General features: G+C 38.0%; 1 protein-coding gene across 3 annotated transcripts in view; it reads left to right on the forward strand.

Moving 5' to 3' along the window:
* Window positions 1–24,732, forward strand: part of GABBR2 (gamma-aminobutyric acid type B receptor subunit 2) — a 457,467-nt gene that overhangs the window by 184,686 nt on the left and 248,049 nt on the right. The window lies entirely within an intron of this gene.

Here is a 24,732-nt window from a genome sequence, read left to right on the forward strand (position 1 = left end):
GAAGGGTAAAAGCCAGAAAACTCAGGGGTTGAGATAAACACAGACTCGAAGGGAAAGCAAAAGCCATGTGCACGAGCAAAGCAAAACAAGGAATTAGTTCGTTGCTTCCCATGGGCAGGCAGGTGTTCAGCCATCTCCAGCAGAGCAGGGTCCTATCACATGCAGTAGTTACTTGGGAAGACAAACACCATCACTCCAAATGTCCCCCTCTTTCTCCTTCTTCACCCACTTTATATACTGAGCGTGATGCCACATGGTCTGGAATATCCCTCTGGTCAGTTTGGATCACCTGTCCTGGCTGTGTCTCCTCCCAGCTTCCCATGCACCCCCAGCCCCTTGCCAGCAATGCAGTATGAAAAGCAGACAAGGCCTTGGCTCTGTGTTAGCCCTGCTCAGCAATAACAAAATCATCTCTATATTACCAACCTCGCGTTCAGCAAAAATCCAAAACACAGCCCCATACTAGACACTGTGAAGAAAACTAATTTCACCCCAGCCAAAACCAACACATTGATAAAGGTTTTAACATAAACAATATTTAAGTGAAAAAGTGCAGAATGGCTGCATAGGCAGCAAATTTCCAGAGAAAGATATGGAAATCACTACAATGAATCACAAATTGAGTCAGGGGCAAGAAGTTCAGACTGCTTGACTTATTGTAAAAAGTAGCACAGACCTCTCATTGCACCACCACAATGGAATGCAATATTGACACTTAAGACACACAGAGTAAACTGAAACTCTACTCAGTGTTTATTAGATGGAAGTTGGAACATCACATCTAATATCATCTTGAAGAAGGAAGGGGATCAGAGAAGTCTGTAAAAAACGTTGGGTCACCAGGAAATATATTTAATGAGAAAGATTAGAAGTGAGAAAAGGTCAAATAGAACAGGTAAATTATTGAACTTTTGTTGTGTAGGGTTTTTTAGGATAAGACTAAACAAACACAACACAAGAACTCTTGGTCTTCCTTTGGAACAGCGAGAGGGACTTCATGTCTGTCAGGGTCACATTAGAAGTGCTAAAACTGCAACTGTCAAGGGTTTGCAAGAGTGGTGCACTGGAGTTCAAAGTCTCTCCATTCTTCTTGAAAGGTAAACAACCTTCTGTGTGTGCAAACTCAGTTTTGTGTGGTTCATAACAGCTTTCAAGTAATGCAAGATTCAGTTAAAGCTTCCTTGAGTTCTAGTGATTTTTATACAGCACGTTGTGTCTTCAAAATGATTAGAGCTTAATCCTTCAGTTTCAGTTTTTCAGCTCCATGTAGAGATTCTTCCTTCCCTGTGCAGACAATAAAAGCACAGGAAAAACTGCAGGAAATAATTAATTTCTGGGAGCAGTGAGGGATGGGAGGCACCAGCAGCAGAGCAGGAGAGCATGGGCAGCTGGGCAGACTCAGTCCTGCTGCAAGAGGGAAGAGCATACCCAGGGATTGAGGCCAGGATCAGCCAAGCGTGCAGATCAACAGGCAAGTAAGTCCATGGCAATGAAGCAGATCCAAGGCCAAGCCTCAGAATCAGTCCACAAGTCAAGGTCAGGTCTAGTGACTGCTGGACAGGTCTCTGGCAGAAGAAGACTGAAGACACAGGACTAAAGTCACAGGACTAAAATTGGGTAGAGGTCCCAGAGGAAGGACTATCAAGGCCTGTTAGTGACCCTCAGGTGCTAGTATAAGTCTGTATATCAACTTAAACTGTCATTTTCCCTCTAAAGGAACATAAGGCAAAACTATTCTTCTGACATTTTTTGGAAAGTGACAAAATAGTTGAATAGCATCTAAAACTTCTCTCTGTTATAAAATGCCACTGAGCTTGGGGTGTGAATGGTTGTATCTATATTGAAAATGCATTAACAAGCCATTAGATCAGAAGTAACTGAATGTCATTCTCTTACTCTCATGCAAAAGAAAATAAGCAAAAACAAATAAATGGGATCTTTAGAGAAGCCTGTGTGGTAACTCAGGGGGTTTTACTCTTATCAACAAGACAGAGCAGTTTTTCCATCTCTCAGAAAGACTGCATCAGTTTGACAGATCCCTTTTTTTAATCTAGAACAGTTTGGATATCCATCTAAATTACCTCCAGTGGTCCTTCCACCTAAACACATGGTGAAAATAGATAGGATATATGCTCCCTTCTTGTTCTTGCATAAGGACTTAATACCCATGTAGTTTAGTCAACAGGAACCCTGCTTGCACCTCTTTACCTGCCATCTACCTTCAGGGTTTTTGGGCTGATGACTTTTTTTCCTTAGCTGGAGCACTGACACCTGTCCCTCTGCAGCTTGTACTTTGATCTTATCTCCTGAATAATTAAAGCTCACCTAACTTGTCTGCAGGTTAGGTGCCCCTCCAAGTCATCAAGGTGTCTTTTTGGTTTGCTTTGACTTGTAATGTGACAGTTGTCTCAATTGTTTAGATTATCAAACTTACTCCAGTTCATCTCTGAAGGCCAAGATCACTGAAGATCTCTTGCTTCTGTTTCAGTTGTGAGTTCTTCAGGTCTGTTTGTACAACCAGAAATATCCCTTCCATTGGGTTAATGTTTAAATTGTGTAAGTTGTCTTAGTATAAGGCTAATATACACACTTCATCAGTTCTGTTATTTAACTAGGACAAGTTCATACCTACTGTGCTTCTGTGTCCTAGATTTTATGGATTGCTGCCCTGTTCTCATCCTCTGGGAGAAGATTCTGTTTCAAAAGTTAATTCTGGGGCAAAGATTTATAAATGAGGTTAGAAAATATTTTCAGGATTTTCAGCCTAAAGTGTTTGCTGTGGTATATAAGTGTGGGATAATTTAGTTTGGAAGAGACCTTGGGAGATCTCTCATCCAGTCTGCTGCTCGAAGCAAGACTAGCTTTCCTGTTTATCAGCCCTGAAGAATTATAGAGGTTTGTCCTGGTTCCGGGCAGGACAGTGTTAATTTTTGCAGTATCCAGGAGGGGTGATGGCCAGGACCCAGAGGTTATTCTGTACCACCTCACATCATTGCTAGGGGCAGGGGGAAGGGAGTCTTTTCCAGGGAGATGGGGCCCCTTCCATATCAGCATAGTGTGGTGGAGGAAGCAGTTGGGAATTGTCATTTCCATGTGAATTGTTCACCTCTTGTACCCTCTGTCATTAGCATTACTGCTCTTACAGTTCCTTCGCTTATCTCATTGCTGTTTCCAGTAAATTGTTCTTCTCTCACCCTGTGATCTTCACATTTTTCACCTCTGACTCTCCTCTCCATCCCACCACAGGTGGGTGAAGGGGGTGTGAACAAGAGGCTCATGGTTTCACTGGTGACACTAAATTGGAGAATAACATTCCTAAACCACAACACTGTTGCATTCACAGTTTTCAGAAAAGGCCTATGTCCTGTTTCTGATTCATAGATGAGCTTTCAGCTGATTGAAGATTATGCAGTGGTTGGTGCCTCAAATTTTACTGCTGCTTGGCACTACCTGTTTGGGTTTGTATTTTGAATTAGGCAAACCAAGCAATATTCCTGTGGATTGTTGTTTGCTGTGTTTCATGCTTCAGTGGGAAGAGTCATGAGAATGATATTATACTTCACTATCAATGAGTCAAAACTGCTGGGAGCCACCAATTGAAGAAAATGTAAAGGCTACAGAATATGACTGGGAAACAGAAAAATGTAAAATCATGTACTGGTTTTTAGATAATGCTTTATTTGCTTATGAGTAATTCTAATTTACCTTACTTCAGGTTTTTTCTGTTAGTTCATGCATATTTTTCATTTTATTTATACACTTTTTTATTCATAGTATGTTTCAAACTGGAAGTTGGCACTTGACTGCACTGATACACTAAGAGGGCTTCCTTGTTTTGTGATAGGGCACTTCCTATAGAGTGGCTTCAGTTACTTCTTTTTGCAATCATCTCATGTTGAAACTCAGTGAAACTGCATTTTAACTTTACATCTGATAACATATTCATTATATTTATAGATTTTTTTATAAAATATATACTTTACTCCCACTGAAAACATTGTCTGGAATTGTTTTTAAAATAAGTTGAATTCTGTTAATCTCAAGTGAATCTTTTTTTTCCTACTTCTTAAGAGTCATCTCTTTATGTGATTTCTCTGCTTCTTCATGGAAATATTGAGAACTCCTAATGTAATTTTATCAGTGTAGGTGGCTTTTCAAAGAGGCAGGAGAAATGAGAAGTGTACAGTAAGCTAATGAAATAGATTAACAATATCAAGACAAAATATTCTGTCTTGTGACTCTGTCACAGTCTTCATTAAGTTCAATAACCTAAAAATATGTTGGTGACAAAAACTTAAGATAAACAAACCTTGTAAGTGGACAAAACCTACTTTTTCTGGTGGACATGATGAACACTGAGGATCTCTTTAGATTTTATCACGTTTTGCACACTGACATCATCTGCAAAAATCAGCAGGCCATCAGGGTCATTTTACCTAACTTTAAAGAATTTAATATCTCTAAATTCCAAGTCTCATCCCAGAAAACATAATACTGGGATTTTTTTTTTTCCCCAAGAAAAGCAACTAACAATAAATGTTCTCAACATAGTATATGCCTGTTGCTGTAGAGACAGCAGGGTAGAAGTATTGTTATTCTAGAATTTTATTTATTGTAGCCTTCACTGTGGAGTCTACAAACTCACATCTGAGTTAGTGGTCAGTTCTGATAAAAATTAATTGGATAAGCAGAGGCAATGAGAGAGTTACTGTGGGGCTAAGGGGGGCTAGACAGGGGAAATAAGTGAGAAATCTGTTGACCTTTCAAATTTCAGCCAGAAAACAAGCATACACCAGTTTTCAATGGCTGTTGGTATATATTATCTAGACTTCAAGGTGTGATTATGCTTTTTGACTTCTTAGGTTTGGCTTCTGAGGATTGAAAAGAAAAGCAGAGGTTTCCACTCTCCATTACAGTTGCCAAGAGGTTTTACGGCAGCAAGAAAAACATTACTTTTTTTGTCCATGAATGAGCTTGGAAGCCTCAAGTAGACTAGATAACATAAATGTTTAATCTGTGATCTTGGAACAGTACGCAGTAATTTCATCTTAGAAGGAGTGCCTTACCTTCAACTTTGAACAGTAAAAAAAAAAAGGCAGAAGGTAAGAGAGACACAGAGGGCAGTAAAAGGAAAATATGGGAAAAAGCATGAAGAGAAGAGATTGAGAGCAGAAAAATGGAGATATTAAAAATGTAATTGTTTAACTATAAAACTCTTAAAAACTATCTCTTCCTAATGCACACTTTTTTTCAGGGTGTCATGTGCCTGAGATCTTCCTTCATATTGCCTTATTCCAAATTTTTGGCCGATTTCTGTAGCAAAATCTTAGGAACAATTTAATTCAAGTTTTCTTGACCTTGCAGAGAAGAATGAATTCCTCTATTCTGTCTTATAACTATGCTTTCCTATAATTCAAGTTGATACATTAAGATCTTCACAAAAAAGGCAGTCTCTGAAAGTGACATCTACTAATGAAAGGGAAACTGAAGTACTAGATCTGTTATGATTCTTCTGGATCCTGGTAAATCTTTAGAAGCCATGAGATTATGGGAAGGTCATAAGATTATGATATAGACAATGGTGATAAATCAGAGAGATAGAACATTAGCCTAGGTTTGTCCCTCAAAATAGGAAATGGTCTGTGTACATTCAGCTACAGAGTGTGGGGTCATTTTTAGGTAAGAATTGTAAGTATTAGTTAGAAGTGACCTTGTCCAGGCAGCCTTTTAGTACCTTCACAGATGAAGAATACACAGCCTTCCTGGGCAGCTTGTGCCAGTGGTTGGTGATCCTCACAGCTACAAAGCATTTCCTGATGTTCAGGTGGTACTTCCTAGGTTTCAGTTTATGCCCATTGACTCTGATCTTTTCACTGGGAACCACTGAAAGAAGCCTTGATTCATCCTCTGTAAACCCATTATATTAGTATATATAAACGTATATCATAATGTATTAATATACATTGATGAGACTTCCCATGAAGCTTTGTCTTCCTGTTGTAAAGTGCCAAGTCTCTCAACCCTTCCTCATAGGAGAGATGCTCCAGTGTCTTAGTCACCTTCATGGCCCTTCTCTGGTCTCTCTCCAGTGTGTCCATGTCTCTTGTATTGAGAAGCCAAGAACTGAACCTGGCACTCCATATTTGGGCTCAGCAGTGAGAAGCGGAGGACAAGGATCACCTGCCCCAACCTGCTGTAACAATACTCCTCTGTCATGCCACCCAGGATACCATGAGATTTATTTGCCACAAGGGCCCATTGCTGGCTCACTTCAACGTGGTGTCTGCCAGGACCGTTTTCACCAGCTGGGCAGATGCAGCCTATATTGGTGCATGTTGTTGTCCCTCCCCAGCCCAGGACTTTGCACTTCCCCTCGTTGAACAGGAGGTTCCTGTGAGCCCACGGCAGTATGACCCTGTTGTGTATCAGACAGTCTTCCCACTTATGCACCATCAGCAACCTTGCTGAGGGTACCCTCTGCCACCATCACCCGGATCATTGATGAAGGTGTTGACCAGGACTGGAGCAAGTACTGACCCCTGGGGTACACCACTAGCTTCTGGGCTCCAGCTAGACTTCATGCCACTGCATGCATCCATTCAGGACAGTTTTCAAATTACCTTGCTGCCTGCTTGTCTAGCTCATACTCTATTAACTTCTCTATGAGGAACTTATGGGACAATGCCAAAAGCCTTGCTGAAGTCTAGGTAGACAACATGCTCCATCACTTTTAGGAGGATTGATGTGAGGTTGACTGGCCTGTAGTTCCCTGACATTTCCTTTACTCCAGTCTTCAGGCACTTCTCCCAGTCACCAAGACTGAAGATTATTGACCCAATACAGTATTACCTTAATTGGTGTGCTCAGTAATTGATCTCAGTTGCTCACAAGATCTCAGTTGGCTCATTATCCCTTCCTAGGAAGAGCTCCTCCAGCTGTTCTGCCTCATAAAAAGAAACCCCACCTCCTCATTTTCCTTCCTGCCTTCCAAAGGAGCCTGTATCCCTCCACTGCATCACTCAAGTTACACGATAATGGTGCCTTGTAGGCACACCCTTGCTTACATTTTGGAGGTGACCCTGCTTCAGCTTTGTTTTGTTGTTTTTGTGATCCCTTTTGGTCACATGACTCCAGGCCTTTTGCTTATCAGCCCTCCGTGCCCATCACTGTCTCACAGTGCTTCTGGTAACTCCTCTCTCTTCTGTCATTCCTAGTTTAAAGTGTCTCTTTACCAGGTTAGCCATTCTGCTGGCAAAGATAACTTTGTCCCACTTAATGAGAAGGATCACATCTCTCCCAAGCAACTGTTGACCCACAAGAAGGGTTCCATAGCTGTAGAAATCAAAACCCTCTCAGCACAACCAGCTCCACAAGCAGTTGTGGATATGTGTTCTCAGCTGCCTTCTCCTCTCAGCCTTTCCCCTAACTGGCAGGACTAAGGACACTACCACCTGGGCCCCTATGCCCCTGACTACTATAGAGCTTGGAGTCACTTTTGATACTCTCCATGCAGCATTATTGGTACCCACACAGAAGAACAGGAGGGAGTAACAGTAAGAGTATCAGAAAAGCTTTGGCACCACTCAACATCATGCTGGATCCATGTCCTCAGAAAGCAGCAAACCGCCCTAGATCATGGGTCAGGTCCACAGATGGGTTCCTCTGTTCTCCATAGCAAGGAGTCACCCATTACTACTTCTTAGCACTTCTTCCTGGTGGTATTGCATATTTTAGGGTTAGGTTTAGGGGTCCCAGATACTTTGCTTGAAAGACATCTTGGTCCTCTTCAGGATTCACTAAGCCACTGAGGGGGTAGTGAATCTCTTTCACATTTGCAAGCCTCACACACAGACTGCTGTGTCTGTTTGGGGCACAGGAAAAGCAAAGTCTGTATGGAGATGATAAAAAGGAAGGCAGAGGGCAGGAAAAATAAATCACAACATAGTTTTATTAAGGAAAATTATGTCAGAGATGGTAAGCTAATTGATTTCTTCGAACTATTAGAGTGGATTTTAATGCTTGGCTGAATTTTATTTTGCTTGGTACAGTGCCCTGCAGGACCTGGGCAGAACAGGGAAGATAGGACGAGTGCAGGGAGTTCTAAGCCAGTTCAGAAGCACAGCCAGAGGGAAGACTGCAGCAAACAGCAGTATTTTTAGGATAAAGAAGTTGATAGTGATTTTTTCTTTTTAAAGGAATAGCCCTGGGACCAATTGTTTTAATTGTATTAATTCATTACTTTAGGGAGAACAACTTACAAACTTGTGAAAGTTGTAGATGACAGAGGGAATAAAGAAATTCCCCTTACAAAAAGAAACAGATCATCACAAGGGTTGGTCTGTATGATCTTGTTAACAGGAATTAGAAAATGAAGTGTGGTAGGCTTTACATGTGGTAAGCTTTCTAGATACTCCAGGATTTTAATTAAACAGATTCCAGCTGTTGCAGAACCGTAAGACATTGGTGATGGTTTCAAATACTCTTCCTTTTAAACTCTCTTCCTTTGGAACATTATAGCTGTAGCCTTAAATATTTTATTGCAGATTTAAATTTTAGTTCTGTAAAATGTTTTACAGCGTACAGCATATGAAGAGACTTCCCACATGTGGATTTTTAAATCCATGTATCAACTCTTTGATTGTACCAGGCAGTCCCTTTCAATGAAAAATTCTTGTGGATTTTAGACACACCCTGTTCTTAACAAAAATCCCCTTTAATTATTCTTTCTTAGATTTAATCAATCAGACTTGTAAGTTCCTTCTGCAAGTGAAAATTTTTGATTTTCCTAATCAGTATTCCGTCACTTTACAGAGAACTTACTTCAGAAACAAAAATTCTTTTTTTTAGAAAATACAGAATTAATAAAACTCTGATTATTGAAAATTTTATTATAATTACTGTTATGATATTGAAGACACACTTGAGGGTGTTTTAATTTTTGCCAAATGCCTCTTTTTTAGTCCAGCTCAAACAAGCTACTTGGGCATTGTATTAGTATTTCATGGCTGAATGAATGCCTGAGGACTTCCAGCACACACATTTCTAAACTTTGACTGCAATCAATACAGTCAGAAAGAACTTGAGATCAACCCTTTCTGTAAATGTCAAAAGCTAAATCACATACATGTTAAATAGGAGTTAAATTCACTAAAATTGTTGCAGTGGCTGTCTTGGCTTCTTCTCCAGAGCTCTTTGCAATTGCTGTGAAGGAGCTTTCAAGAGGTTCATAAAGCTAGGTCCATAAAAATTATATAGGCTTCTTATCCCTAGCTTCAAAACCTATGGAGTTTAGTTGTTCTTCCTCCTTACACAACCGATGGGATAGTGGATAAATCATTTTTGGATGCATTCCCAAAATCAGAGGTGGCGATGACAGCACACAGACCAATGAACTAGTAAAGGTAACCGAGAGTCAGCACTGAGATTTCTGTGTATTATAAATCCTGCCTTTTTTTTTAGGAAGATAAAGCCTTTTTCTGGGTCTATAGGGATGTACTTCTGTACACGCAGAATTCACATCCCCAAATAAATGTATGGACTCCAGAGTGCTACTGTCTGTACTTCAAAGGCTGAATGGAGGTCAGTGCTTTCTCTCAGAAAGCTATTTCTGCAGATAATTATATGTTTGCTTAAGTTTCTCTTTTAAGAACATGCCAAGGAAGTGGTAGTTCTCTGTTCTGTTCCCTTCTCTTTGAATCCTCTGAAAGGAATTCAAACTCACATCAGCCCACTGCCAGAATGGGGACCTAATCTTCAGAGTGGCAGACATCTGCAACCTTTTCTGGCAGTAACTCCAAGTACTTTTGCTACTGTAATAAATGGGAGCATAGCCCATTCCAGAAAGGTACAGTGTAGGTGGAAAACGAGGAATATGTCCAGGTACTCTTAAACAGATGCATGACGAGAAATGCTTATGTTTGCTCTGCAGTGCTCTGAGGGAGGAAGGTGGGTGGTGAATTCCTGTACTTCATTCTGCAAATTACACATGTACTAAAGGGAGGAGGAGTACAGAACAGAATTAGACAGTGTTGTAGAGAACATTTTGCTTACAAAAGTTTTTTTTAAAGTTCAGCCTGGATATGGACATTGAGCTGGCAGTGTTTGGGTGATAGGAAATGAGCAGATGTTGGTCTTTCTTCTGCAGAGATTGTTCTAGTCATTCCTTAGATAGGCACAGTCACTAATGTGGCATGAGCAGGAGTGCCTTTGCTGTGCCAAGACATAGTGGAGGTTTGTTCTCACATGTTTTACATCCCCAGTCTAAATAGGGGTTGCTAAGAGAAATGCAAACTTCACCATGACAGACAAGAGAGTATGTGGCATTAGCAGGCCCTAACAGGCACACCAAATCTTCTTTAATAATGCTCTGTGATCAAATGCAACTTTCCAGACAGACAAACAGGTTTTAAGGACTAGGGGAATCTTTTAAGCCATCACAATTGCATACCCAGCATGCAGTTACTTTTCCTAATAAGTAAAAAACACTAGTATTTAGAAAAATGCATCTGTGAAAGAGTATGTGTTGGAAACAGGAGGCTCTGGCTTTGCAGTTATCAGGAATGGTTCTTTGCATGGTGATTGCTGAAACCATGGCTTCCTACAGAAGCAGGAATCCATCCATGAAACAAACATGCTATTCAATATAGAGCCATACTCCCCCACAGTTCCTCTTGCCCTCAAGCACAGGACACAACAAAGTGCTTGTTTGCAGTCACTAAGAAGGAAGCAGGAATGTTTTCCCTAGACCTTACTTGGCCCACTTTCCCCCCTTGCTTTGTGCTGAGCTCCTCTGACTCTTGTCATGTCTCCAGCTTGGAGATTTCCTTTCTGTGATCCTTCTGCCTCTTGAGGTTGCATGGAGTAGAGGTATGGTCCACCATACCTTTCATCTGTCTGAACTGATTCTGTAGATGAGATACTAATTTTGTACAGAATGAGTGCAGAATCCAGCTGCATCATCTTTATCAATGAAAAGTTTAGCCTTTCATTTCCTTCAAGTCATTTTCATCACTGCCCAACTTAATCAAGAAGTGTCCACATATCTTTTCAAGACATCTTCTCTAAGACTGTAAAACTTCAATTTATATCAGCATTGAAATCATGAGTTGGAAGGTATAAGAGGGTGAAATCTGTTTCAAAATGCAACAAATTGTATAAATTTTCATTTTCAATATACAGTTTTCTATCCAGTCCTGACAATCATGTAAAAATTCATAGGAGTTCAGAGACTCTTAGGCTATCATGGGTCCAAATTGCCATGCTCATGCCATGTGTTGCATGTGAAGTTCCCAGCTCTGATATGTTTCTTTCTCTATACTTAAAAGTTATGCTCCTCACAGTACCAGAGATTGCAAGGCTGTTGGTATCACATTGAAGTGAAATTCCCTGGAGAAGGAGAGGAAGGAAATATGTGAATTACCTTTTGATTATGATATGCTGCACTGTAGCCTTTAGGTCTGATTTTGTTTTCCAGTAATTTTCTTCTTTCTAGCTTTATTTGTTTAATTTCAGGCTATATGATGTTCTGATGCCCTAGCAAACTAATTTGCCTACAGCCTAGTAAAAATCTCATGTTTTGCCTCTGTCATGTCTAATGATTGCAAAAGTGTTTGCTCTTGCACTGGTGGAACAGACAAGTGCTCTGTGTTACCCTTGTCAGTCTTCTGCAATCAGTCCTGAGGTTTTCCCTCAGACCAGCTTTGCGTTGCTTGTCCAGCTTGGTGAAATGAAAAACCATGGTATGAAGTTTTCTGTGGTGGATATCATCAGCCGTGGTTTCATGGATGCTTTTTTTTATATGAATACTGGACTCCTTAGGACAGATGTAAAGACAAAAAGCAAGAACTTCTCAACACCGTTTCTCTTGTAAACTAGCTGTTTTGAGCTTTTCACTTCTCTTGAAAATAATTATTCTCTGTGCAGCTCTGCAAATAGAAAACTAATGAAATCCCCCTACCTTGACTGCCTTGTTTAGCTTAAATTTTGTGTACTTAACATGTTTTGCATAACTTGTTTAGTTTTTTCCATATAAAATAGTTTCTTAAATTTATCTCTGATTGAGACTTTCTTCGTCTGGCAGAATGCCTGTATTTTGTTGATCAACACCCTTAGGCAAATTTTTGACTAAAAAAACCCATAAAGATTAATTCTGAATAGTCTTGATAAAACAGATTATTAGATTCAGAATTGGTCCTCTTAAATATTTACTGTACTAACAGGGTGTGACCCATGTAAAGTTTCAGTTTTTCAGATGACTGAGGACATGCCTGCATAACTGACTCCTCAGGACCAGAATCTCCCTTTGCTTACAGGAATTGCTCTGTGTTTGGGATTAATTTTGTGTGCTGTTAGCCTTCTGAACAGTGGTCTGTAGCCTCAGCTGGTCACTTACATCCTGTTGGCACTCCTCACCCTCAGCTGAGGTGTCTCAATAGAAAAGAATTGATGGTGCTGTCCAGATTCCTACTGCTTTGCATCAGTTTCCTTAATCTAGGAACCCCAGGGGAGGGAGATTATGGTCTGAAGTTGAGTGAGGTGATGGGTGGGGGAGTCAAGAGCACAGGGTGCAGCGTGATGGGAATAAGAGAGGCTACAGGAACAATAAAGCAGGGTGAAGGACACCTGCCTCAAATGTCAATAGTTCCTTACTGAAAAATACAGTAGAGCACTGCAATGTTGTGACAGCTATTCTCATTGATCAGAGTTTAGTGAAAGTAATAAGGCAGCCTGAAATATGGAATATACTGAGATTTGAATACAGGCTTAACATATTTGCATAAGAAAAATATGGTTAATTGAAAATAAATTGATTAGTTTTTATTTCTCTTGTGGAAACATCACTTCTGGTGAATGAATATTAGGCAGTCTGTGGTAATTCATGATGAAGTAAGTGATTTGCATTTACTGAAAAGCAACCTTAAACAAGGCTCTCAGATCCTTTGAATATGTGGTAGAAATTCTATGTCAATTTAAAATAAAACTGTAGACAAGAACTGAATGCACATTAGTTTTCAATTATTGTAATGAAAGACCTCTTTCCTGTAAAATTTAACATAAGAATGAAAGACAGGGAGGAAAAAATAATGCATGTCTTTTCAGATGTACACAGTATATGTGTTTGCATTTCAGTCAGCAATGCAACGAAAGAAAATCAATCTCAGCTGTAGCTAGGCTTAGCTGCAAACTTTTATCTGTAAAAAAAAGAAAGCTAAATAGAATTTCTTGATAAGCAAGTGCTAAATTCTATGGGACCTGGGATTCCAGATGTGATCTTAAGAATGTTTCTGCACCAAAAAATTAAAGTTCTTACCTGTCTCCAAGACAGAAAGAACTTTGAAAAAGGATTTTTTTCATTAAGGCTAAGATTCTACCAGCATCCATCACATGGTTTTGATGCAGTACTTTCTGACTAAAGCATTATGCCCTCTATTTTGCAGGAATTCAGACTGAAAAATTTCCTCTTGGAATTAAAATATTTGTATTTTTCCTTAAAACCCTGTTCCATTCCAGATCTTAATACAACGTTATGTGGTATAATGTAATAGCCTTTCCCTGAGGCTCTACTGCTGACCATGACATCATGTGGTAGGGAATACTCTTTCAGTCCCTTCATATCAGCTTTCCTGGCTGGGTCCCCTCCCAACAGCTTGCCTCTTTCCAGCTTACAGATTTTGGGGGACAGGAGACAGAGAGAAATCCTTAACACTGAGCAAGCACAATTTAGCAATAGCCAAAACACTGGTGGGTTATCAGTGGTGTTTTAGCCTCCAGTGCAGAGCACAGCAATGCACAGGCTGCTGTGAACAAAGTCAACTACATAACTTCATTCCAGCCAGACCTAGTACATCATGTTATTCCTTTGTGCTCAGGTTGCTGCCAGAGAATGAAAGTCATCACTGGTTTTGATCACTAGATCTTAGACAGTTAAAAAGATTGACTTTCTGCTGATACCAAAGAATTTGCCATTTTTATTATTAGCGGGGATTTGTTATCATTTCGAAAATGCAGAGTCTGAAGTACAAATAAATGTGAGAGTGGGAGTTAGACTGGATGCAGTAAAAAGTTCAAAATAGGAAAGTTTAGTTTCATCTAGTCAAAATGCAGATAGTTTCTTGGTTTACTAAGGGAAAATGCTACAGAATCTAATTAATATATGTATAATCCTGTTGTTTCCCATGTATTCATGTTCAAGAACACCAGAAGTCTGGGAAATTCACTATATTCTTTGTCACCATCTTAGTGGCTAGTGATACACATTAAAAAATGTGTCTTATTTCATCTTTAACTTCCAGTCACTATATTTTATGTATTTTTGTCTGCTAGATTAAAGAGAGTGGGGTTAGAAAATCTCCTTAAGTAGGTCATTTATCATGTACAGACTATCATCAAGATTCAGTTCTGTCTTAATCCATCTTAGAGCTCATTTAGTCACTTGCTGTACAGTCTATTTCCAAACTGCAAATCAATCTTACAGTTTTCCGCTAAAGTTTGAGCTCTATCTTGGCATTACTTGTGGTGGAAAAACTGGATAGAATTGGCAATCTTCAGTTTTGGGAGAAAAGGTACTTTAGTAGTACTGTAGGCACTTTAGGCATATGTCTTTTTTGCTAGGTGTATATCTTGAAGTGCACATCTTTTTGCAGGTGGGTAGAGACTGCCTTCAATCCATGCTTCAATCCAGATATGTGCTGGCAAGCTCCAAACTGTGCTCAGCTAAAGAGGGAGTAGGGCTAAGGTCTCCAAATAGAGGTGGCTGCACACCAAGAGATGTGTAAAATGATCTGTTGGGGTGCAGGAAGAAAATTGTCACATTTCCATTTATGTTTATTTTTATCTTAAAAACTAAGGAAGAAATTAAGCTTTACTAATATTTAGTATACAGATTGACACTGGTGCATTTAGTCAATCCCTGTGTCAGACAGTCATGTAGGGTTCCTGAAGTGTCCTGAAGGAAGGGTGGGTACTTCCCAGCACTGACAAGTTGAGAGTGCCATCCTCACTCATTCATTCACTTTCAGCTTATTCCATGTATTACAGTTTACATGTGCCCAGTTAAGTGGATTTATGGATTACATTATCTAGTTTTCACTAAACAACAAAATGAAAGAGGGGCTTAAAAAGATTCCTGCAGAGCAACTGCAGATTGAAGATAATACTGATAATGCCAGTAGAAGTGAACAAGAAGGAAATGACAGAGCTAACATTTCTGCTCCTGCTAGTATGAGCTCTTCATCGGTCACATTATGGAAAACAACAGTGATGAGCAAACCAGATCTGACAAGAGGTGAAGCAAAAAAAACCCCCAAATTATCATGATCGTTTGAAATATAGATTTATAGCTACTATTGCTAATAATAAACTTTGCTCTAAAGGTATATTGTGCCTTGAGACATTTGCTGTTGACAGTATATGAAGCCATTGCGATCAGAAAGACATTTAAAAATTAAGCATCCAGAACATGAAAACAAACCTCAAGGGATGTTTAAAGTTATGCGATAGTCTGTCCAGTACTTTACATGACTAAACATATTGATAAACATTTAAAAGAAAATTCTGAAGTTTCTTACTTACTAGGAAAATACAAAAAGACCAATGTTATTGAGGAAACACTTGTTCGTCTGCAGTGAAAATGGATGAAATGATGCATGGAAAGCAACAGGGTGACAAAGTCCATACCTTTGTCAGCAAATAGTCTTGTAAGATGCACAGAAGAGTTGAAGAGTTGCTGAAGAGTTAAAGAAACAGATATTAAAACAGATCATGCAGTGTAGGATGTTGGGTGCATCTGGGTAAAAGTACAGATATTTCTGTGGCTCAGGTATTTGCTGGATTCTGTTTCAATAATGGAACAGATAAAGAAGGACTTCTTTGTGAGCTGTTGAAGGAAATAGGTACTGCAGAAGGTACATTCTCAGCAGTAATAAGAGTCATGTTTTATGGAAAAACTGTGTAACCACTAATGGAGCAGCTGGGACAAAAAATGTATTACAGAGAGTTGCAAGATGGGATTGTATGTGAAATTCCTTCGCTGTGTCAGTCATAGGCAAGGTCTTGCGGCAAAGAAGCTGGAGCTGAGCTGAAGTTCTGCAGGCTGCTACTGATGTGGTTAATCTTATATAAAAAAGACCTCATAAAGCTGAAAATTATTCTATTAGACTCTATTATATAGGAGTTTGGAGAAATGATTGAAAACTAAGAGATGTACTGCATAAGATATTCTCACATCTTCCATTTCTCCTCTCCTTTAGGATGATACCTAAGAATATCCCATCATCTGGTAACAAATCAGGGTAGGGAGAGAAAGAGGGAGGACTCCCATCCTCCTTTCTCTAATATGCGTTGTTAGACCCAAATATCAGTAGTAACTGGTATTTCCCTTACTGTGATGTGCTCATATAATGTGGAGGAAAATATGGTTCCATGTCAATGGACTGTTATTTAAACATTTATTCTCACAAATTAGTAATGAATTGTCAGTTTCCTAAATAGTTTAATACCACCTGCACTCCTAGATAATATTCACCAAATTTTTCTGGCATTAAAATTACTAAATAGATGGAAATTTAAAGAACTATTGAGATTGCAGGATCCACAAATTTAAAATCAAAAATGTCTGCAGAGCTTTAGCAGAAATGTTCTGTAAAAAAAGAAAACATAATTAAATAAAATAAATGTCTTTCTCCTAACTCCCAGTCCAGTACAACTTCTTCTTGCCAGAACAGAGTTTGCTTGTATGGACTATGGGACTATTCCCTGTGCTTCTTAGTCTCTTTCTTGTTTAAAGGAGGGAGATTAATTTTACAGGCAATTAATGTTACAGTTTGGTTTTGGGTTTTTTGATGCTAAGTGGGTATTATCCTTCAGACCAATTCAAAATACGTGACAAAGGGGCATAGAATTTATTTAAAGCTCATAAATAGATAGAAGGTACTTTGAAGGAGGTGGCTCAATTCCAGTGAAGTCAAATGTGTAACGCTTAATGACGCCACGTATATACTCTCTTTCCTAATAGGGATGAAATAAAACATTGTATATGCTTATGAAGGTACAGAACATTTTTTAATTCCAGATTTTATTAGGTCTTGTGGGGATATAGAGGTCTGATCCCAGCTTTTCTGTGAATTCCAGACACAATCCATAATATTAAAAAGGAAAGGACAGCAACAGTAAAAAGTAGTAGGACGTATGGTCAAGGAGATGACCACAAGTCCACAACAAACAGACATAATTTTTACTCCTTGAAGCTGCCAACAAGTTGCCCAAAGACACAGACTGAAAATGATTCCTTAATTTTCAGCATAAAGCACTTCAAGTACTTCTCACCTGGAATTCTAATCTAGAAAATTTTGTCTTTCCTTCCGGATCATACTGACAGACTGCTTCCATTTTTGTATGTTTTTCCTGTCATGGGCAAAATTGGCTTTACTTTCTTAAACCGAGCACCTTGTATTGTGATTCTGGAGGATTCTTAAGGAAAAGAGAATGTGAAGCCAATGAAATGAAAAGATATCACCATGTTTTTTTAACTACATTGCTGAAAGAATGAGTGCAACCCCCATAAGGCTGCTTAAGACAATTTGCCAAGATGCAGCACAAGGCCTGCTCAGAATCTCATTGGAAATAACATAAAATAATGTGCAGAACTTATTTATAAAGGACTTTATATGAGATACACAAGAAATTATTGTGATTTAAGAAATTTCAGGAAAAGATACTACAAGGAGGAAATCTCAGAACATAGAAATCTGTCAAAGAAGAGAAAGAGCAAGAGCAATTAACAAAGGCATTAACAGGTTCAAAAAGATATGTACAAGAGCCAGGGGAAAATTTCTTTTCTAGAAAGACTTTTTACAGGTAACTGCAGTACAGCTTCAGCCAACAATTGAAATCTCAGTGGAGGAAGTATGTGAATCAAACTGAGACGCTCAAGTACAGTAAATTATCACCACCATATGGTGTCCTTCTGAGGATTCTGAAGTAAATAAAGTGTGAAATAACAGTCATACGCCATTGCAGGAAATATTGCTGCAAGGTTTTCTTCAATATTAAAAAAGATGCTAATATAGTTTCTGTATTTTCAATAATCTCGGAGAGCTAAGAGATAATCCCTAAATTCCAAAACAAAGTTTAATCATCTAGTGGTCCTAGAAAATATGATGAAAATGCTCTAACAGCAACACGACTTTTTCTTGCTTTACCTTAATTTAACTTTGATTAAAAAGTGAATTTCATTCACATAGCACATGCGATTTGATCAAATTAACTGGCATGGCTTTACTGAGCTATTAACTTGCTTGCTTAGCTTGCTTATTTAAATTTCTGCTTTCAAAAGAGGAATTATAGATTCTACACATTTTTAACTTGTTTGGGTTTTCTTAACAAAGGTGGTTGCTCTCCAAAGCCTTTAGCAGAGTACAGCCATGTCTCTCATGATGAATTTAGGAAAATCAGTAATGTAATAGATGATTGTGCCCTTATCAGTTTCTAGGGGAAAGAGGTAGGAGACAGAAAGAGAGATTAGAAGGAAAAGTAATAGTTAAGTCTGTAACTTTCTTCTCCCCAGGCAATATCAACTACTGTAGCTCCCCTCTGTTGCAGACTTTTAGCAAAATTCTCTCCCACTCCTTGAAGCAGCCTTGAACTTCAACTTGTTGCATATAAGGGACAGGGTCAACTTTGTGTGCTTCCTAGAAATCACATTTGGATTTTGTGTCAAGTACATGGCACCTTTTCAAAATACATTTTCAAGTAGTTGAAATCGAATGCCTTGTGTTTTATTAATTTTGAATTTGCCAGCTTTACTTTTCATTTTATCCTTTTTCCTGAGATCATGGGTGGTCTAAGTGCAACTAAATTTTAAACAACATTATTTTTGCACATGATTCACTTCATGTACCTTTCTGACATTTTCCAGAACAATGTCCCCTATTTTTTTTTTTTTAAATTTTCTAAATCAAGACATTTCTTCAGGAAACATTCACTGATGGGTAGACTCCAGCAAGGTTTTCTACAGCAATTAAGACTGAGGTGCACAGCCACCACACAGCTCCTGCAAGACTGCTGCTTCCTTGTACAGGTGTATCCTGTAACCACTTCATCAGAGGGCACTGAACTGAATAATAAATTTCCCAAATAGAAAAATATTAGTTGTCTTTAGCCATTTGAACCTTCTTTCAGCATCAAATGACAATAAAATCTAATTTATCAAGTATTCTTACCAGAATGTTTAGCTCACTCTGCAAAGTCATGTAAAATGGGTTGATCTGAATGCAGAAAAAGCTAAGTTATCAGACTTGGGCACCAGTTGGGATTTACAGATGGAATTTACAGAAGTCTTTTCTGTAAATAGAAGCATGCTTGGTATTTGGGGATGATCTTTTTCCCCTAGGTTATGTAGCCTTTCAGCTAGCCTGTGAGATAGTATGTCTCTTTTTTTTAAAATATGGAATACTTCAAAGAGATCCAAAAGGAAGGATGTAGTTCCCATTGTGAAGACTGCCACTACTAAGATTGTGAATTTCAACCTTCTTTTGGGTTTTAGGCTTGAAAGCAGGGAGAAAAGAGATTTTCCTGTGACACTGGCAGTATCTCAGTTGTTCAGTGTTTCATAACTCAGTTTCTCAGGTACAGGTGGGTGAGTGCAGACTCATGATGCCAACTATCATAGCCAGATTTACAATCCTTCTTCGGAAGGTCTGAGCTGCTGGTGGTTTTCTGCATCCTACAGACAGAGAGGATGCAAAATAAATTTTAAAAACAAAACAAAACTGTGCTTTACAAATATTTGTGAAATTATTTTGGTATTCTGCATTATAAAAATGAATAAAACTAATATGGTATTTGCACAAAGAGCTGATGCTGAAGCAGTTTGACAGAACAATCAGATCAGCAGTACTTGCATGTGCAGAGGGTGGCCATTTGGGTTTGTAAACCCATTGTTTCTTCAGATAATATTCCCAGTGATCATAGGAATGATACTAGTGACCATCTGAGACAGAAAAAGTTAATAAGTGAGCAATTATTTCTACTTCAAAGACTCTGAAAAGTTATTTTTGAAAATAAAACATTAGTATGAAATTTCAATACATAAAACTAAGACATGTATTAGTACTTTAGTGTCATGTATCTTCAGTTTATTTTCATCTGAATTTAGTTTCCAAATGGATTAAAGTTACAGTGCAGTGTGCTACCAAATTCCAGTCTTAAGAAAACAGAAAAGGATGGGTCAAGTTAACATACATGTGCAAGTAAAAAAATTCTTTGAATGTAAATGATACACTGTGGAGAGAAAGAGGAATATTTATTTTTAAAATCTCGTAAATGCTTGTCTCTGCCCAGTAATATCACTCTAGTTAGCATCCAATTCAGTTCTCTAATGTAGCAGAACCTCTCTGAGTCAGAAGAGATAGAAGGTAACTTCTCCTGTATTTTTCCAGAAAGAAGGAACATGGGGCTGAAGCATGGTTCATATGGTAAAATTTCCAGTATATTTATAACAGCATTACAATTTAGTGCAACATTGTAATGTGATGACCTTGGATCCCTGAAGTGGTGTCTGTTTTCTGCTTTTCATCTGAAAGAAGAAATAGAGACTTCCGATGTTTAAACCACAGGGGTTTTTTTACAAAGTTGATCTAAACAAAGATGTTTGGAGCAGTGGAAAATAAGTTAATGAAATGTTTATTAAACTGTTCTCAAATTTTAAGCAAATCTATCCCTGTACTCCCAAAATGCCTAAAGCCCAAATACCCTGGTGTGTTGCAAGGAGGGAAAGTATTCCCATAGTTCAGACACAGAACAAATTAAATCTGAGCTTGATATTGCTGACCTTTCCACATTTAGGAAGTCTGAGGAATATGGATTGCTATTTTGGAAGATTTTTGAAATAATGTAATTATTTCTTATCATCTCTATTCTCACAGGTTCTATAATCTCCCTTTCATCAAAATGTCATCCAGTTTTTATATTAGGTAAATGTTTCTTCCTTTTTTAGTTTCCCACTGAGGCTTGTATTCATAGTTTTCAGTTGAGAACAAGACTTACTTCTGGATGCAGATGTTTCCATAAATGTTGGCATAGTCCCCTGAGTCTGATGCAATTAAACCATTAGTAAGGAGCTGTAGCTTTGGTACAGCAACTGAGTGCATGGTAAAACTCCAAAATTGGTCCAAGTGTTCTGAAAGAAAAAGTCTCAGTGCATAATGACCTTAAAGTCTTTCACAAAACCCACGGTTTGAACTTCCCTTCCCTACCAACCAAGTAGAATAAGACCCTGTGTGTTCTCCCTCAGCCATGGGGTGATCAGATTGAGAAGGGTTGCAGGAAGACAGCCCACTCCTCTGACCTTGCCCTGAGAACCTTTTATTAAGGTAAGGGGTCTTTGGGGATTCCAAGTTTCAGTGGATGGCAGTGCTACTGGAACACCATTTTGAGATAGGGTTAGATTTTGAGACCAGGAATTCAGCCAGAGTTCAGCTGTCTGTATCTGAGAGTCATCTGAACTCCCTTTATAGTTAATGCAGAAAGGAGAGAGGTTCTTCCAGGGTGCCATTCGTCTCACCTGTTTTGAACATCTCTTTATTGATGAGATGACTCATTCCTTAGAAATGCTCATTTATCTTAACTTTGGCAATATCCGTGTAACACCCTTCCTAGTTAGTGTTGGAATAAAAAATATTTCATCCATCATGGATGAAGAGACTTTAAATGTATAAATGTTAGGTTGCTTTCATTCTGCCTAATCAAGGACAATATTACATAAAGGTGCTTCCTTATGTAATTATAAGTCAAAGCTCTTTTGGCACTGATAATATTTTCTTAAACAATATTTAATTATCATTCATGTTTGTTTAAATTATCCCTCTAAATGAATTCCTTAGAGAATTGTTTTAGTAAATGGGCTCTTCCTGAGTTTAATAAATATGTTTGAAATATGTATGTATGTAAGAATTGGTAACTACTATACATTGCCCACCTATAATAATATAGTCAGGTGTTGAGTCCCTAATTTTAGGTTCAGTAGTCAAGCAATCTTTGCTACATGTAGACTATTACAGAAGTAGGTTTGAGGGGGGTGGTACGGTGTGTCCTTCAAAAAAAATTGTCTTTTTCTAAGCTGTGATTTATTCTTTATTTCTGTGGTACCATGAGACTTTCCATCTTGTTCTGCTCTTATTTCCTAGGCTAGACTAAATTCACCAATGTAAAGCACCCTTACTATGTATTCTAGGGGGGTTTAATTTTTTTTAAAAATTTACTTAAGTATTTTTTTCTCTGAGCTCATTCTGTAAACCCTAAGAAATTTGATTTCCTAGAAAAAGATGCAGGTGTACTCCATATTTGTTGTTCTGATTGTGCTTCACACATAGAAATATAGAGCACCTTTACTTGTCTGCCTCCACATTCCCTCCAAGACAAAATGTTGACTATTTCAGCACTCCCACTTACTTGAATGCTTGCACCAACTTCAGTAGTCCTGTTGCATTCCCTTGCTTTATTAAACATGCATTTCCAAATTCTCACTTAATTACTTGCACTTCTGGCATTGGTTTATGAATTATTAAATAATCTATTCTCAATATGGCCCCTATTTACTTTCATAATACCTGACATGAAAATTACTGTTGTATAATATTACAACCTCCAGACCTTTAATTTTGTTCTGCTTTCTCTACAAGTCATGTCTGATAAACTTCTAGAAGGATGGTTGTCCTGTTTCCCTGGAAGCCAAAAGAAATCACATTTTCCTGTTTCGTATATGTTATCTCACACTAAAGGAACCAGAAATATATTTTGTATTTTGTTTTTCAGTTTTTTTCATTGGTGCTCCTTAACCTCTCATGTGAACAGATGTGGTTTCTTATAGAATATGTCATTAACTTTCAATCCTTGCCTACTATCTTTGAGATCCTTTCTGGCTTGGCAGTGCATTATGCATTTTTTCCTGCAAGGAATGTACCATGCCTTTCCTCTGTCTGCTGTACTACTGAGTTGCATTTTAACTTGTCTTAGTTTCCATTCTTATTGAAGAGATTTTGTTTTTTCAGACTGCTCAAAGTCCTGCTGACCATTTCGTTCATGTTCTTAACATGCTTGTAGATTACGTGGAATTTAACCTATTCATACTTTGTTTTAGTGCAGATACATGGGGTTTTTTCCTAGCTAAATTTTTGTTTCACTGAGATATGTTGGTGCATTCAAATACCTCATAGCAACTGATCCATCTCTTGATAAGATGAATTGATGGTATCTCTTTGTTGCAGAGAAATCACCTTTTAACTTGGACTCTTCATAAGTCACCTTAAAGTCCCCTAATTAACTTCCCCCTGTCACAAGAACCCTACATTCCTATAAATTCTTTTTGCACACAACTGGTAGGTTTAACATCAGAGTTCCTGATTATGTTTAATTTATGTGATAAAAAAACATGAGAAAGAAACTTTCTTACTTTAACCTTTCTTCCTTTAGAGAATTTGGGGGAAAATTAGAGCATTCTGTAGGTGACTTCATAGAGGTTTATTTTTAAATAGGTATGATCTTTTTGATAGTCACACATATGTAGCTTTTATGTGAAGTCATGTTTACCATATTGTCATTCCAGGCAGAAAGGAGGATAATTAGCATTTTTAACTGGAATATGTAGTTAAAGATATAATACAAATACAACAAAAATATTATTAGCAGTATTATTATTACTCGCATCCAAAAGATTCAGTCTGAAACACTCATGTGCTTCTTGTAGGCAAGACTTATTGCATTAGTTTCCAGTTTAGATCCAGCTACTAACATCCTACTTCAATGATAAAGTAATATTTTTCATGAGAGCCTGTACTGTGGCAGTTTACCCAAGTAAAAACCCAATATTCCAGGGTTTCTTCTTCCCTTCCTGTCACAATGAAGACCATAAACATGGTGCTTTTAAAATGGATCTGATTTCTTTTGAACAAAAAAGGAAATCCAATGCAGTTATGATTTCATTTCTCCTTTACACAGTAAAACATATTCATTTTTTTTTAGTTTTCCTCTAAATAGGACTCCTTCCTAATAGATAAAATAATATTTTTCTGTTTCCTGTTGGTTTATTTATGATTCATCTTTTATTTTTGCATTGTCTCTCTGCTTCAGATAAGGTTCTACTACCTGTTTCATTTTTGTAGTCCCAAATGAGGTGTGTATCAATGAAAGCATATCTCTGTAGTTTGTATTTCTTGAATGTAAGTTTTCACTTAATGCTTCTAAGCCTCTAAGTGTGAGTAATCTGTTTGTTCCATTGGAATGGAAATAGGGATAATTATGTTTGCTTGTAAAACACTGTATGTGGTGAGACTGCTATCCTTACTAATCCCAGAAATTGTAATCTGTCCTATGCAATCCTCACAATTTACATTTTGTCCATGTAATGAGGAAATATTTTTTTCCTATCATTCAAACATTTGTTTTCTACACATATGTTTATATTTCTGTACTGAAACTCCTACAGTGTAACATTTCAAAGTACACTGTATATTTTGGGCAGTGGGAAACCTTAGTAAAATATCTGAGTGTGTAATCCATCTGCTCTGACCAGTTCTCATTTGTTAGGCATCTCTTATGATCAACATCTGGTAGGATTAGAGTGCCCTGAACGACATGGATTAGCTTGCTGTACTTACATGCAGCTTTAGTGAACCAAAAGGTCATCAGAAATATCTGTTAAAAGCAAAGTAGTATGATTAATCTAAAAATTATTAAATT

Source organism: Lichenostomus cassidix, chromosome 2 (assembly GCF_008360975.1).
Source record: "Lichenostomus cassidix isolate B80296 chromosome 2, HeHo_3.0, whole genome shotgun sequence".
NCBI classification, from domain to species: Eukaryota; Metazoa; Chordata; class Aves; order Passeriformes; family Meliphagidae; genus Lichenostomus; species Lichenostomus cassidix.